Below are 12,719 nucleotides of genomic sequence, written 5' to 3'. Positions count from 1 at the left end.
AGGCTCCTCTTTTACCTTCTTCCTTTGCTACCAACTTGATCCTTAATTCTGAATGAGACTGTGGTATTTTCTCTCTCAGTAAGTCGGGTTTTGAGGAAAGGAGACCATACCATAGAATGTGGGCCCCAGCAGAGCGTATACCCGGCTCCCTCCCGTCAAGGGAAGAGACTCCCCCTGCCCCAAAGCAGCCACTTGGTCCAAGGCTCCTCTTTTACCTTCTTCCTTTGCTACCAACTTGATCCTTAATTCTGAATGAGACTGTGGTATTTTCTCTCTCAGTAAGTCGGGTTTTTTTTTTTTTTTCTGGGAATTGGGGGTGGGGTGTCTACCTTTTCTTTTTCTTCATGCAAAGAATGAGCTCAGCTATCACACTACACGAACTGTAAACATTAGATAAAAGTCAACCAGACAGAGTCCATAAGGTCCATCGGCTTAAATAAATGGAAAAGATTTCATTGTGTGGGCCACTGCCTGGGAGAAGCAAGAACTCATCAAAACAGCCATTGTTCAGGAGGAAAGAATCAGACGGCTCTATTCCAGGCAGCACATGAAAAAGCAACATTCAGCAGCCTGCAGCGTCAGGAAATCTAAATGGCAATGCAGGGGCCCAGTCGATCGGTCGGCTCCCCCTGCCTTTCCCTCTTCACAGAGGCTCAAGAGGAGCCAGGAGCGCCAACAACCCCAAATGCCATGGGAAAATTTTCTCAGGACCTCTGACAACTGGAACTCAAATCCTGGGGCCCTCGCCCCCCTCAGTCCTTAGCACAGGACTGTCAAGGACTCTTGCAATGAGGGGTGGGAGGGTGGGGACACAAAGAACAATGCGCACGGTGTGATCTCAACTAGGTTAAACACACATCCCACACTCACATGCACACAGAATAAAGCCTGGAAGGAACCCCCAGAATGCCAACCGCTCCTATCACTCACGTCCACACACGCAGGCCTTGTTGGTTCTTCGCATGATGCAGAATAAGACGAGTTATTTTTTCCTTCGAGATCTAATCTCACTTTGGGTCCGGTTGGCTACTTTCCCAAATCAGAGGCCGAAACTCTCAACAACGGCATAAGGGGCCTTAGGCGGAGATGCTGGAGGGACGTCTCCCCTCAGTAAGCCTTAGGTCATGTGACCACTCCCTTGGGAGACAACTTTCCAAGCTGTGTGGGACTAACCCTCAAGCCGACAACTGACTTCTGTGTGAGTCTAGAAGATCATCTAAACCAGTGAGCCTGCATCAGAACCTCTGGAGTGCTTGTTAAAACATAGATTGCAAGACCCCAGCTCTGAGTTTCTGTGATCTGGAGTAAGGCCCAAGAATTTGCATTTCAGGCAAGCCCTCAGGTGAGGCTGCTGCTGCTGCAGCTTGGGGACCATAATGAGGGCCTGAACTCTAAACCAACAAGTAATCTCAAGCCAAACACATTCCTAAGACACAACACACTGAACTGTTTAGCATAGAGTGAATGGCATATCCCTTGGAGGCTTGCCCAGGAGGGGGTATTTTGATATTTAATCATCTATAAATTCTTTGTGAGTTTGGACTTCACTGATTACTCCTTGCTTCTACTGGAGCCTGCAGATTTAATAATCAAGAGCTGGGCACATGCTAAGTGATCATATCACCAGGCCACAGGGCAGCTTCGAATTACGAAAGGATTCAAAATGAGTCACCAGGGTGTCGCCGGGCAGTAGAGTGGAAGGGATTAGAAGGGGGAGAAGTTTAATAAGGAAAAACAAATCTCAGCCACATTTGGATAGCCACCAGGACAGTGTCCTGGAAGTCGCGGATGAAGCAGCCAGAACTCCACTATCTTCCATGATTTAAAAGAAGCAGGTCTTTCGATCTCTGAGGCCACATACGTATCCCCCATAACTGTCCTTTCCTTCTAACTCGGCTCACCTAACTGCAGTGGCAAAGGGCTAGCCATCCTCCACGAGACTTTGAAGGCCACTTCAGTCAGGCCTTGAACCATCATTGCACAGCTACTCAGCTGCTCAGGCTGGTCCACGAGTCCCGACCAGAGCCAAAGCAAGAAAATGTAGTACAGGAGTTATTGGCCCAGGCTACAAAGAAAGCTGCAGATAAAGAGGCAGTCCCCACTCTGAGAGCGCCTGACCTTTGAACAATGTTAATACTGTCCCCAATCTGGAGGAAAATGAGCAGGCGGAGACTGCAGTGAGCTGCCAGGCGTGTGGCATGGAACGGAGTCCCCTACTGCATTATCGAAAGAAAGGCCACAGAAAGATCTGCGCCACCGTCACAGACTGAAGACAGAGGGCTGGCTAGGCTGGTACAAGCCATCAGGACCTACGACAGGTGAGATCCACCACCACTGACAGGCTATGGCTAAAGATGTGACAGCCTGGGTTATTCAGGAGACAAACTGTGAGAAACCTACATATTAACGGAGACTTAAAACACATATCAAGTTTTAAAAAACAGGCAAAAATAAATTATGGTGCCCAGTGATTAAAGTCAAGTCAGAACAGCAGTCACTTTCGGAGGGAGGGTGAGGGGGCATCTTCGGAAGCTGGCAAAATTGTATTTCTTGACCTAGGTGGTTGCTGTATAAGGTCTTTATCTAACAGTAATTCATTATGCTATTTACTGTTTTGTGTGGTTTTCTGCATCTGTGTTTAATTTTATAATAAAAAGATTTTTTTAAAAGTGATGTGTGTGTTATTGTCTTGATAAAAATGGTTTATTTAAAAATAAAGTCAAACGGATATCACACACAGAGAAGCTTTTCTGGCAAGATGTTCTCTATTAATCAAAACACTGGGTAATTCTTAGTGGCATGATTTGCGACGGTTTCTTTTTCATTTCTTTTTCTTTCCTAAAGCACAGAACTTCACAAAAATGCTATTTCACGCACACAAAAACAGACAGTCACTATTTTAAATTTAAAAAGTAGGTATTTATGGGCTAATCTTTCAAATTTGTGGGTGCCAGAGCTTTCTTCTTTTTTCTGTCCTATTTTACATGATTCATGTCAAACCCAGATCTGAAGGATAAAATGGAGAAAAGTAAATCTTAAATGAGCCCATCTTTCTTCCTTCCAGATGTGCCAAAAGGTCGGCTTGTCTGGAACTAGTTACACTCCCCCTCATCTCCATTAAATATATGAAGATAATTGAAGGATATAATAATTATGCATTTTTAAAACTGGTTTGCTTTTTTTAAAAAAAGTAATCTAATACCTTGGCCATGCTTAACGTACAGAATGAATCTAATTATTATGCACTAAAATGTAATTCTGAATTAGATAAGATGTATATACAGGTAGCTTTGATTTGGGCCAAACCTTCCATTGCCCCTTTAAAACTAAATGAAATGAAGGCAATCTTAAAAAACAAAAAATAGAGTTATTTCAGGGCTCTCAGGAAATGGCAAGATACATGCTACTCAGAATCGATAAGCAAAAAGCATACACTTAGCGAAAAAGAGGAGAAAATTACTCAATGCCAGAAATATGACCCATTAGTGCCTATGGGCTTATGATCGGGAGTTAGTCCCAGGGGAAATCATTTACATTTCTTCCTCCCAAGTTCTGTAAATTCTAGTGGACACTGTGCCTTCCCACCCAAATCCAGCGGTGACAACTGTAAACACGTGGATTCATCTTCCCTCTCTTAGAAGGGCTCCCAGCACTCACTCGGTGGACAGCCTCTGAATTCCATGTTCCCAGGAGTGGGATACCAGAGCCAGAGGGTCTCCAGGCACCAGCTGGCGTATCCTCCAGGCTGGTCCATGGGCCAACAAATGCCTCTAAAGAAGGAAAGCCTTGGATAGACAGCTAGGGGGTGCAGCAGAGGGGCCACCAACCAGAGCCCACATCTGGGCCCCTCCCCCCACCCCGACACAGCTAACTTCACCCTATCTTCCCAAGCTGTCAGAGGGTCTCTTAAGAATTCCGGAATCGTGCAAAAATAATGCGTGGGGTTTTTTTTTGTTTGTTTTTATTTAAATGTGCTGTCTGGCAGGTTTGAATCCATAATAATTTTAAAAAATCGTAGAAGTTGTTTGGTCAAAACACAAAGCTTCCAGTTTCAAGTCTGGGATCTGCCACCGGAGCAAGTCCCCGGTTTTTGTTTGTTTGCCATGTGGTTTGGGGACCACTGTCCCAAAACACGAGTTACTGGCTTGGATACTGGTCAGGCACAGGAAGGAAGGCGACAGGAAAAGAGAGCCATTCTCTGATCACGGAGACACGTGCAGGCACAAGGACTCCGCTGATATATTAAACTGCTCAGTTACCTAAGGCTCTGGCAACCCAAAAGCTCAAATACGCAGATTTTTAAACATTACCTTCATAAGTCACGGACGATTATACCGATGGCTTTGGAGTCTGAGCCTGGTTAAGCAGTCCCACTGAATAAAGAGTAGAGAGCACATTGCGTAGTATTTCCATTTACTAACAATGGCCTGATTTCTAACCATCCCAGGTGAAGGAGTCTTGGCTAAGAGCAGAAGCTGGACGAAGCCTCACGTTCACGGGACAACTGCAGGCTGGGGCGAGGGCCGGGGCGAGGGCCGGGGCAGCGAATCCAGATTCCGGGGCCTCGGCAGCCCACCCTTCACTTTAAGTTTTAGCATTAGGCTGAGACTGTTGACCCCACCTCAGATTAGATGCGAGGTTACCCCAAACTCGCGGAAAACATTCAGCTTTTGTTTAAATGAATTAAATAACACCGTAATTCCATCTTTACAACTTTTCTACTCTGGAACGATTTCCACAGTAAGTTTCCTTCAAATGAAGGTATAAGTCTAGCTTCTAAACAAGGTTATAAAATGCATTTACAGAGACGTCATGCACTATAAAGTGTGTCCTCGTGAGAAGCGTAAGGCAGCATTAGGTTTCTGCTTTGAGAAATTTTAATTATCGCATTTCAAAATTGCCACATCTTTAAAAAAAATTAAGAAACACACAGGCATCAGCTGGTAAAGATTTCATTTTCTTCAAGTAAATCGGTTTTACAGCTCTAATTTCTTACACTGGGCTCCCTTAAAAATCCAGGGAAATCATGTAATCCAAGTGAAAAAACAGAGCACGGGACAGAAAATAAAGAAAATTGGCAGCAGGCTTGTGGCTGTCTCAAAGGCTGACCTTCACTATTAACTATTCTTAATAACTTATCGGTAGCATTTCTTAATAAGCATTTAACCTATCGCGCCTCCACTGACCCTCACCACCTGATGAAGATGGCACCCGACAAGGACCTACTGAGGAGATCACAACTTTAGAAGCCTAAGAAACGGCCCGCACAGCTGGCAAGTGGCACAGATGGGGTTTGAACCTGAGCGGTCTGGCTCCACAGCCCAACCCGTTGGCACAGCAAGATGAAACTTGTACTGGCAAATCCAATTTATTGACTCCACTTTCTAGGAAAGTTGCCCTTTTTTACAGAGAGAACTCCTTCCACATAACACAGTATTCAAATGGCCTTTAAAAAAAAAAAAAAAAAGGCCTGAAAAGTAGATGGGGGTGGGTTGGGGCAGACGCTAATGTAGAAAAGAAGAAAAAGAAATATTTTAAAATTCCAAAAGCAGTTTTAAGGTCCAAAATCTAAGACAACTTAGTACCTTGGGCCACCTGAGAAGTGGGTTTCTACCCAGAGTAGGCCCCCCCGGGGCATTTGTGCTCCAGCAAGTCAAGAGAACTGGCTGGTCAGTGGGCCCCCCTTTTTATCCCAAATGAACCCACTTCTGGAGATCAGGACAAAGAATCACAACCAGATAAAGACCATTCAAGTTTCCATTTTCAAACTATTAAACTATGACCACAACAATGATTTTGTTTTATTTAAAATATACTGCTTCCTGCCAACCAAAGTCATTTTAAAGGACCTCGCAGGCGGCTGTCCATCAAGCTACCAGGAGCTCTTAGAGGCTTATGCATTGTCCTCTTCTAAATCAGAGTGCCCTGGGGGAAGAGAGGGGAGGAGGTCCCCTCACCCTCACAGGCCACTGTGAGAATCTGGACAAGGAGCAAAGCCAGGGACTGGCCAGACCCTGCAGACAGAGCCTGTCTGAAGCCATAAAAACTGGGACCCCCTTTACTCCCCACCTCCATGGAGAAAACAGGACATGGGGTCTTGAGCTGGAGAAATCTATAGGCGAAAAGCCAAAGACAATATCCATCAGAAGCTGGAAATTTGATTTGTTCACGGGCCAGGGGGTGGGGGTGGGGTTGCTAGAGTCAGGGCAAGGACAAAGGATTCCCGAGACAAAGGGGAAAGGAGGAGGGAGCTAGGAAAAGAAAAAAACGGGGGACCTGGAGAGAGGGAGGAGACGGGGAGGGAGGAAACAGCAGAAGAGGCAATGGAGGAGGGGACAGGAGGAAGAAGAGAGAAAGATGGGAGGAGAGGGGTGGCGGGAGGAAGAAAACAAAAAGCAGAGACAAAATGAGACAGCTGAGTGCCATGAAATGGTTGCTAAGCTGCTGCCCATAAACCCACAATGATGGTTGCAGACACACTAATCCTTACCCCAGAGCGGGGAGGAAAGATCAGCTAGAACTTTTAAGCAGAGTTCATGGGATCAAATTTCACATAAGCATCCTTCTTAACGTATTCTTTACAAAGGAGGCCAATATCCTCCGGTGTAATAAAAACCCAGGATCATCATTCTTTTTAAAAGATTGAGAAAAGAAAATGAGTATAATTAGCAACACTTCCAGCTTCTGACAGGTCAGGATCTACTTAAACATTAGAAACAGTAATCATAGAAGTGGTAACAGCAGATGATCAGCCCTAGACAGTGAACAAAACATTCACCATCATAATTAAGAATCATATTCCTTCTCCCAGACATATACTGTGAAGCAGTCCTTTTCATCAGTTCATTTTTCAAGAGAAAGAACAAATAACTTTAGTTGAATGAAAAACAATCTCCAAGCAGAAGCTATTTGTATTCGGAAGTCTGTGCTTCATTGAAAAGATAAGTATTTTCACTTAATGGAAGGCCTGAAAGATAGTATAAAAAAGGAATAAAGTAATGATCTGAAAATCATTTATTGTAATATACCATACTAATAAAATAAAGGACGAAAACCATATGACCATCTCAATAGATGTAGAAAAAGCACTTGACAAAATTCAATAAAAACATCCAACCAACTAGGAATAAAAGGGAACTTCCTTAACTCGATAAAGAGCATCCATGAAAAACCCACAGCCAGAATCAAACTTAATAGTGAAAAACTGGATGTTTTCCCTTCTGAGCAGGAACAAGACAAGGATATCCTCTCTTGCTACATCTAATCATCATCGTACTGGAGATTCCAGCCACAGCAAGTAGGCAAGAAAAAGAAATAAACAGCACTCAGACTGATCTTGTACACAGAAAATCCTAAGGGACCCAGTAAAAATCTATCAGAATAAACAAGTTCAGCAAGGTTGCAGGATACAAGATCAACATATACAAAAATCAGTTGTTTATTTCTATACACTAGCAACGAACATTCCAAAAATGAAATTAAGAAAACGATCTCATTTACAATGCCATCAAAAAGAATAGTCCTGGGAATCAAATTAACCAAGGAGGTAAAAGACCTGATCTCAGAAAATTATAAGTCATTGAAAAAAGAAACTGAAGAAGATACAAATAAATGGAAGCATATATCGTGCTCATAGATAGGAAGAATCAACATCATTAAAATGGCCATACTACCCAAAGCAATCTACAGATTCAATGCAATCCCTATCAAAATACCAATGGCATTATTCAGAGAGCTAGGACAAATAATCCTAAAATTTTTTGGAACTATAAAAGACCCCGAATAGCCACGGCAATCTTGAGAAAGAAGAAGAAAGTTTCTTGAGAAAGTTGGAGGTATCACACTACCTGATATTAAACAGTAATACAAGGCTATAGTAATCAAAACAGCATGGTACTGGCATAAAAACAGATACATTGATCAATGGAACAGAATAGAGAGCCCAGAAATAAATCCACAAAAGCCCAGAAATAAAGCTCACTTAATATATGACAAAGGAGGTAAGAATATACAATAGGGTGAAGACAGTCTCTTCAATAAATGGTGTTGGGAAAACTGGACAGGTACACATAAAAAAAAAAAAAAAAGAAAGAAACTGGACCCCCTTCTTACACCATATACAAGAATAGACTCAAAATGGATTAAAGACTTAAATGTAAGACCCCAAACCATAAAACTTCTAGAAGAAAACACAGGCAGTAAACTCTCTGATATTACTAACAGGAATTTCTTTTCAGATATATCTCCCCGGGCAAGGGAAACAAAAGAAAATAAACTCATTGGCTATATCAAACTAAAAAGTCTTTTTGTATAGCCAAGGATGCCATCAACAAAACTAAAAGACAACCTAGTGAATGGGAGGAGATATTTGCTAATGATACATCTGGTAAGAGGTTGATACCCAAAATATATAAAGAATTGTGTGAAAAAATTCTTAAGGTCGCTAATCATCAGAGAAATGCAAATTAAAACCACGATGAGATATCATCTCACACCTGTCATAATAGGTATCATCAATAAACCAAAAAACAAGTGTTGGCAAGGATGTGGAGAAAAGGGAACCCTCATACACTGTTGGTGAGATTCCAAATTGGTACAGCCACTACAGAAAACAGTCTGGAGGTTTCTCAGCAAATTTAAAATTGATATCTTTTGACCCAGCAATTGCACTTCTGGGTATTTATCAAAAGAAAATAAAACAATAATTTGTAAAGATCCATGCACCCCCAATATTCATGGCAGCACAATTTACAATAGCCAAGGTATGGAAGCAACCTAAATGCCCATCGACAGATGATTGGATAAAGAAGTTATGGCTCATATATACAATAAAATATGACTCAGCCGTTAAAAAAAATGAAATCCTACCATTTGCGATGACATGGATGAAACTAGGGGTTATTATGCTGAGTGAAATCAGTCAGACAGAAAAAGATAAATACCATATAATTTCACTTATATGTGGAATCTAAGGAAAAGAACAAATTATTCAAAGACAGACACACATATATAGTGGTCAATTTGGTGACGGACAGAAGAGAGGGAGTTTGGGGGGCTGGCAGAATGGGGTGAAGAGTTAAAGAAGTACAAATTAGTAGTTGATAGATGGTCATGGGGATGGGGAGCACGGCATCGGGAATGCAGTCGGCATTAATATATTGGCTAGGTGGAAAACCAGAAGAGAAAAGGAACAATTAGGGGAATCGTTTTATAAACTATATAAATGTCTAACCAATGTACTATACACTTGAAACTAATTAAAATAAAATTTCTAAAAAAGAATAAAATATTTAGGTATAAATTTAACAAAAGAAATGCAAGATTTATACACTGAAAACGACAAACACTGCAGAAAGATGTGAAAAAAAATATCTAAATAAATGAGCAGACATCCTCCATTCATAGACTGGAAGACTTAACACTATTAAGATGGCAATACTCCCAAAACTGATCTACAGATTCCATGCAACTCCTATCAAAATCTCAGCTGTCTTTCTTGCTGAAATTAACAAGCTGATCTTAAAAATCAAATGGAAATGTAAGGGATCCAGAATAACCAAAATAATCTTGGGGGAAAAAAAAGTTGGAGGACTCGCACTGCTTGATTTCAAAACTTACGACAAAGCTACAGTAATCAAAAGGTGTGTTACCGGTATAAAGTCGTACAGGTCAATGAAATAGAAATAACTCAGAAATAAACCCTTACATTTATGGCCAATTGATGAGACAATTCAATGTGGAAAGAAAAGTCTTTTCACCTGGATATCCACATGCAAAACAACAAAGTGGGACTCTGACCTCACACTTATACAAAAATGAACTTGAAATGGATCACAGGCCTAAATGCAAAAGCTAAAACTATAAAACTCAGAAGAAAACACAGGAAAAGATCTTTATGACCTTAAGTGGCTTCTTACAAGGTGCAAATGACCAAAAAAAAGAATCACAACTATCTGATATACTAAAATCACTAAATTGGATGATTTGTAAGGTATGTGAATTACATCTTGAGGCTATTTAAAAAAAAAAAAAATGTACTCTTGGTATTTTGGTCCAGAGAAATCCATCCAGTTCAGCGTTCTTGATCCCATCCCAACACCCTGCACGCCACCCCTAGGAGACTATTTGAAAGATTTTAATTCTCGTGTTACCCAGCAAACTGTAAACCTCTGGGAAGCTCTGATCTGCTGCCTCCCTTCCATCTGAGGTCCCTATTAGATGATGCAATTGACCTCTCTGATCCACGCCCTTTCACTTAGACACAGTCCAGTGGCATTCCCTGCAAGCGTCCCTTTGAATCACTTCTCGGGAATCCAGGACTGAATACATCACACCACAACAAAGAACTCAGCTCGGGAGGAAGCCTGGACTCTACAGTGCGACCCCAGGACTCGAACCCCTCACCTAGCCAGCTCGGCAACCTGGATCAATTACTCAAACTCTAACTGGCTTCCCAGGACCCACCTCAGGGGCGTCACAGAGAGGATAAAAATGCTATAATCCACGTAAACATTAACTGTTATCTGTTATTAAGACAGGATAGGCAGGTATTAGAGCCCAATTTTAGAGACCAGAAGTTTACACAGACCTTACTCTAGCTTGTTCCTCCAACAGCTCTCCCAGCATCAACCATGCTGGTCTCCCCATCTGAATGGCCTTGCCCCCTCCCTTTGGCTGGGTACATTTCCTATAGGGAAGCCTCCCCAAACTCCCGGAGCCAAAAGCTCCTATGACAGTCCTCCAAGCACAGCGGCCTCTGCGTCACAGCCACAACTTTACATTTGTTTGTGAAACTGCACTGATGTCCATCCACGCGACCAGTCTACAAACTAACTCCAGGGCATGGGGACTGCTGTCTGCTCACCATTCCTAGCACACTGCCTGCCATTCATTCAACAACCGGGCGCTGTGCAAGATCCTGAGCATCCCAGGGAACGTCAGAGATGAGGTCCGCGACCTCCAGCAGCTTCTGTTCAACTTAAGAGAAAAGCTGAAAACAAAACCCATAAACCAGTGAATGAGATCGTTAAAGAAAACGGGCGTGAAGTGCGCATGCCATAAATATATGTCCAATAAATGAATGATGGAGAACCTTATCTAATTAGTGACCGGAATCCAAAACCTGTAAAAGCAGCTTCCGTTTGTATCACACAATAGCGCGTCTGCTCCACGGTACCACAGCGCTGTCTGCTGTGCTCTGCCAGGTTCGTCTGAAAGGAGCATCGACTCCCTAGACGGTTAGAAGGTGCTCCGATGCACAGTCAGGCCCGGCTGGAAAGTTACGAGACTCTGCCTTTCATTCTTAGGACCAGAAACATGTCACTTTTCCCCAGCTGCGACGTGAGTCAGAGCAGCCACGGCGATCTCATGACCCAGGAATTCTGTGGCACAGCTCTGCTGATTACAATTTGTGATTTTAAAAAAGCTTCACAGATGTGGGCTGAAGTCGCAGAGAGAGGGTGCGGAGGACATCGGCTCCAGGGGCCTGGCTTCCATTTCGAAATCTATGTCCTTCTCTCGCCCTGGCAGAGGGGGAGAGCAACTGAAATCATCATCGTGAAAACTGATCGAGTTCAGATCGAAAAGTTCACTTTTACTCTTCAGTCATTCGATCAATATTTCCGGAGCACCCACTATGTGCCAGGCCCTACTGTCTGCCTCTACTAATACCGGGAATAGAGCAAAAAAAATAAATCTGACAAAGATCCCTGCCCTCTGTTAGGACTAATTTATCTCAACAAGCTCTGTCCCCTGTAACACACAGTCAAGAACGGCCTCTTGGGTCAAGTGCGAATGTCGGGTCGGATGTCCGCATGCACTCTACTGTCCAACCGAAGCCCATCACGGACGCTCTCTACTTTCAAGACAAAAATATCGGCAGTGGTAGGCCACTGGGAAAACTGCTGATAGAGATGAGTAACCTTAGGTCAACAACAGCTCCGCAGGCCAATCTCAGGTAAGGCTGAAAAGGTGAGCAGGAATTAGCCAGGCTGCCAGAACAGACAGCGCAGAGAAAGGCTGGGGTGGGGGCAGGTTCTACAGGTAGTGGTAACGTCACAGAGGAGGGAGAGGAAGCGTGGCCCAGTTAGGGAACTGAAAAAGCTCTGAAAGGCTTTAGTCAGGAAAGGGAAGCAGTCTCTTTGGCCCCATGGGGAGCTCCTGAACAGGTTTTAAGCAGGGAACTGGTGGGATTCGATCTGCACTTTAAAAAGTGACCTCAGGTGACCTCAGCAGCAGAGTAAATATCAGAGCGGCCCAGCCCAGCAGGGCATTCTGGGAGATCTGCCAGGCAACCGCTGGGAAGGATCAGGAGAGAGGGCGATGGAGAGTCACGAAAAGGTCCAGGTTCCTGCCTCGGCAGCTGAGAACAGTGGTGTCCTCCATGCGACCGAGCTCAGACAGACCCTTTTTTCGGTAGGGAAGAGGTAGGGAGAGTGGGAGCAAGCCGTGGGGGTGGAGGTGATGAGCTGGGCAGTGTTTTTGCACCGAAAATGGAGGTGTGCTGTGGGCAGGCAGCAGGTAAATAAGTCCAGAGTTCAGCACACAAGAATTTGGGTAGTGATGGCAACCAAGGCCACAGGCATGGTGGCCTCCAGGGCACAGTGCAAGGTATGGTGCTCATCTGAGATGACCCATCCCGAGGACACCACCATTCAAAGACTACACGGGGGCAGAGGAGCCTGCAGCCTGCCAGGGCAGAGTAGCGGGAGAAGCAGTAC

At 43.6% G+C, this 12,719-nt stretch overlaps 1 protein-coding gene across 7 annotated transcripts in view; it reads right to left on the bottom strand.

Annotated features, from left to right (window-relative positions):
- The window catches only part of TRAK1 (trafficking kinesin protein 1), a 165,032-nt gene that overhangs the window by 136,043 nt on the left and 16,270 nt on the right, over positions 1-12,719 (bottom strand). The window contains exon 1 of one of the 7 annotated variants that reach the window (XM_025048959.1): positions 11,093-11,113. The exons of the other annotated variants lie outside the window; for them this stretch is intronic. The gene's annotated coding sequence lies outside the window, so the exon portion shown is untranslated. Of the gene's footprint in view, positions 1-11,092; positions 11,114-12,719 lie in introns of those variants that run through there. 7 annotated transcript variants of the gene reach the window in all.

The sequence above is a fragment of the Pteropus alecto genome, unplaced genomic scaffold, assembly GCF_000325575.1.
Source record: "Pteropus alecto unplaced genomic scaffold, ASM32557v1 scaffold156, whole genome shotgun sequence".
NCBI classification, from domain to species: domain Eukaryota; kingdom Metazoa; phylum Chordata; class Mammalia; order Chiroptera; family Pteropodidae; genus Pteropus; species Pteropus alecto.
This window is presented reverse-complemented; position numbering and strand designations above follow the sequence as displayed.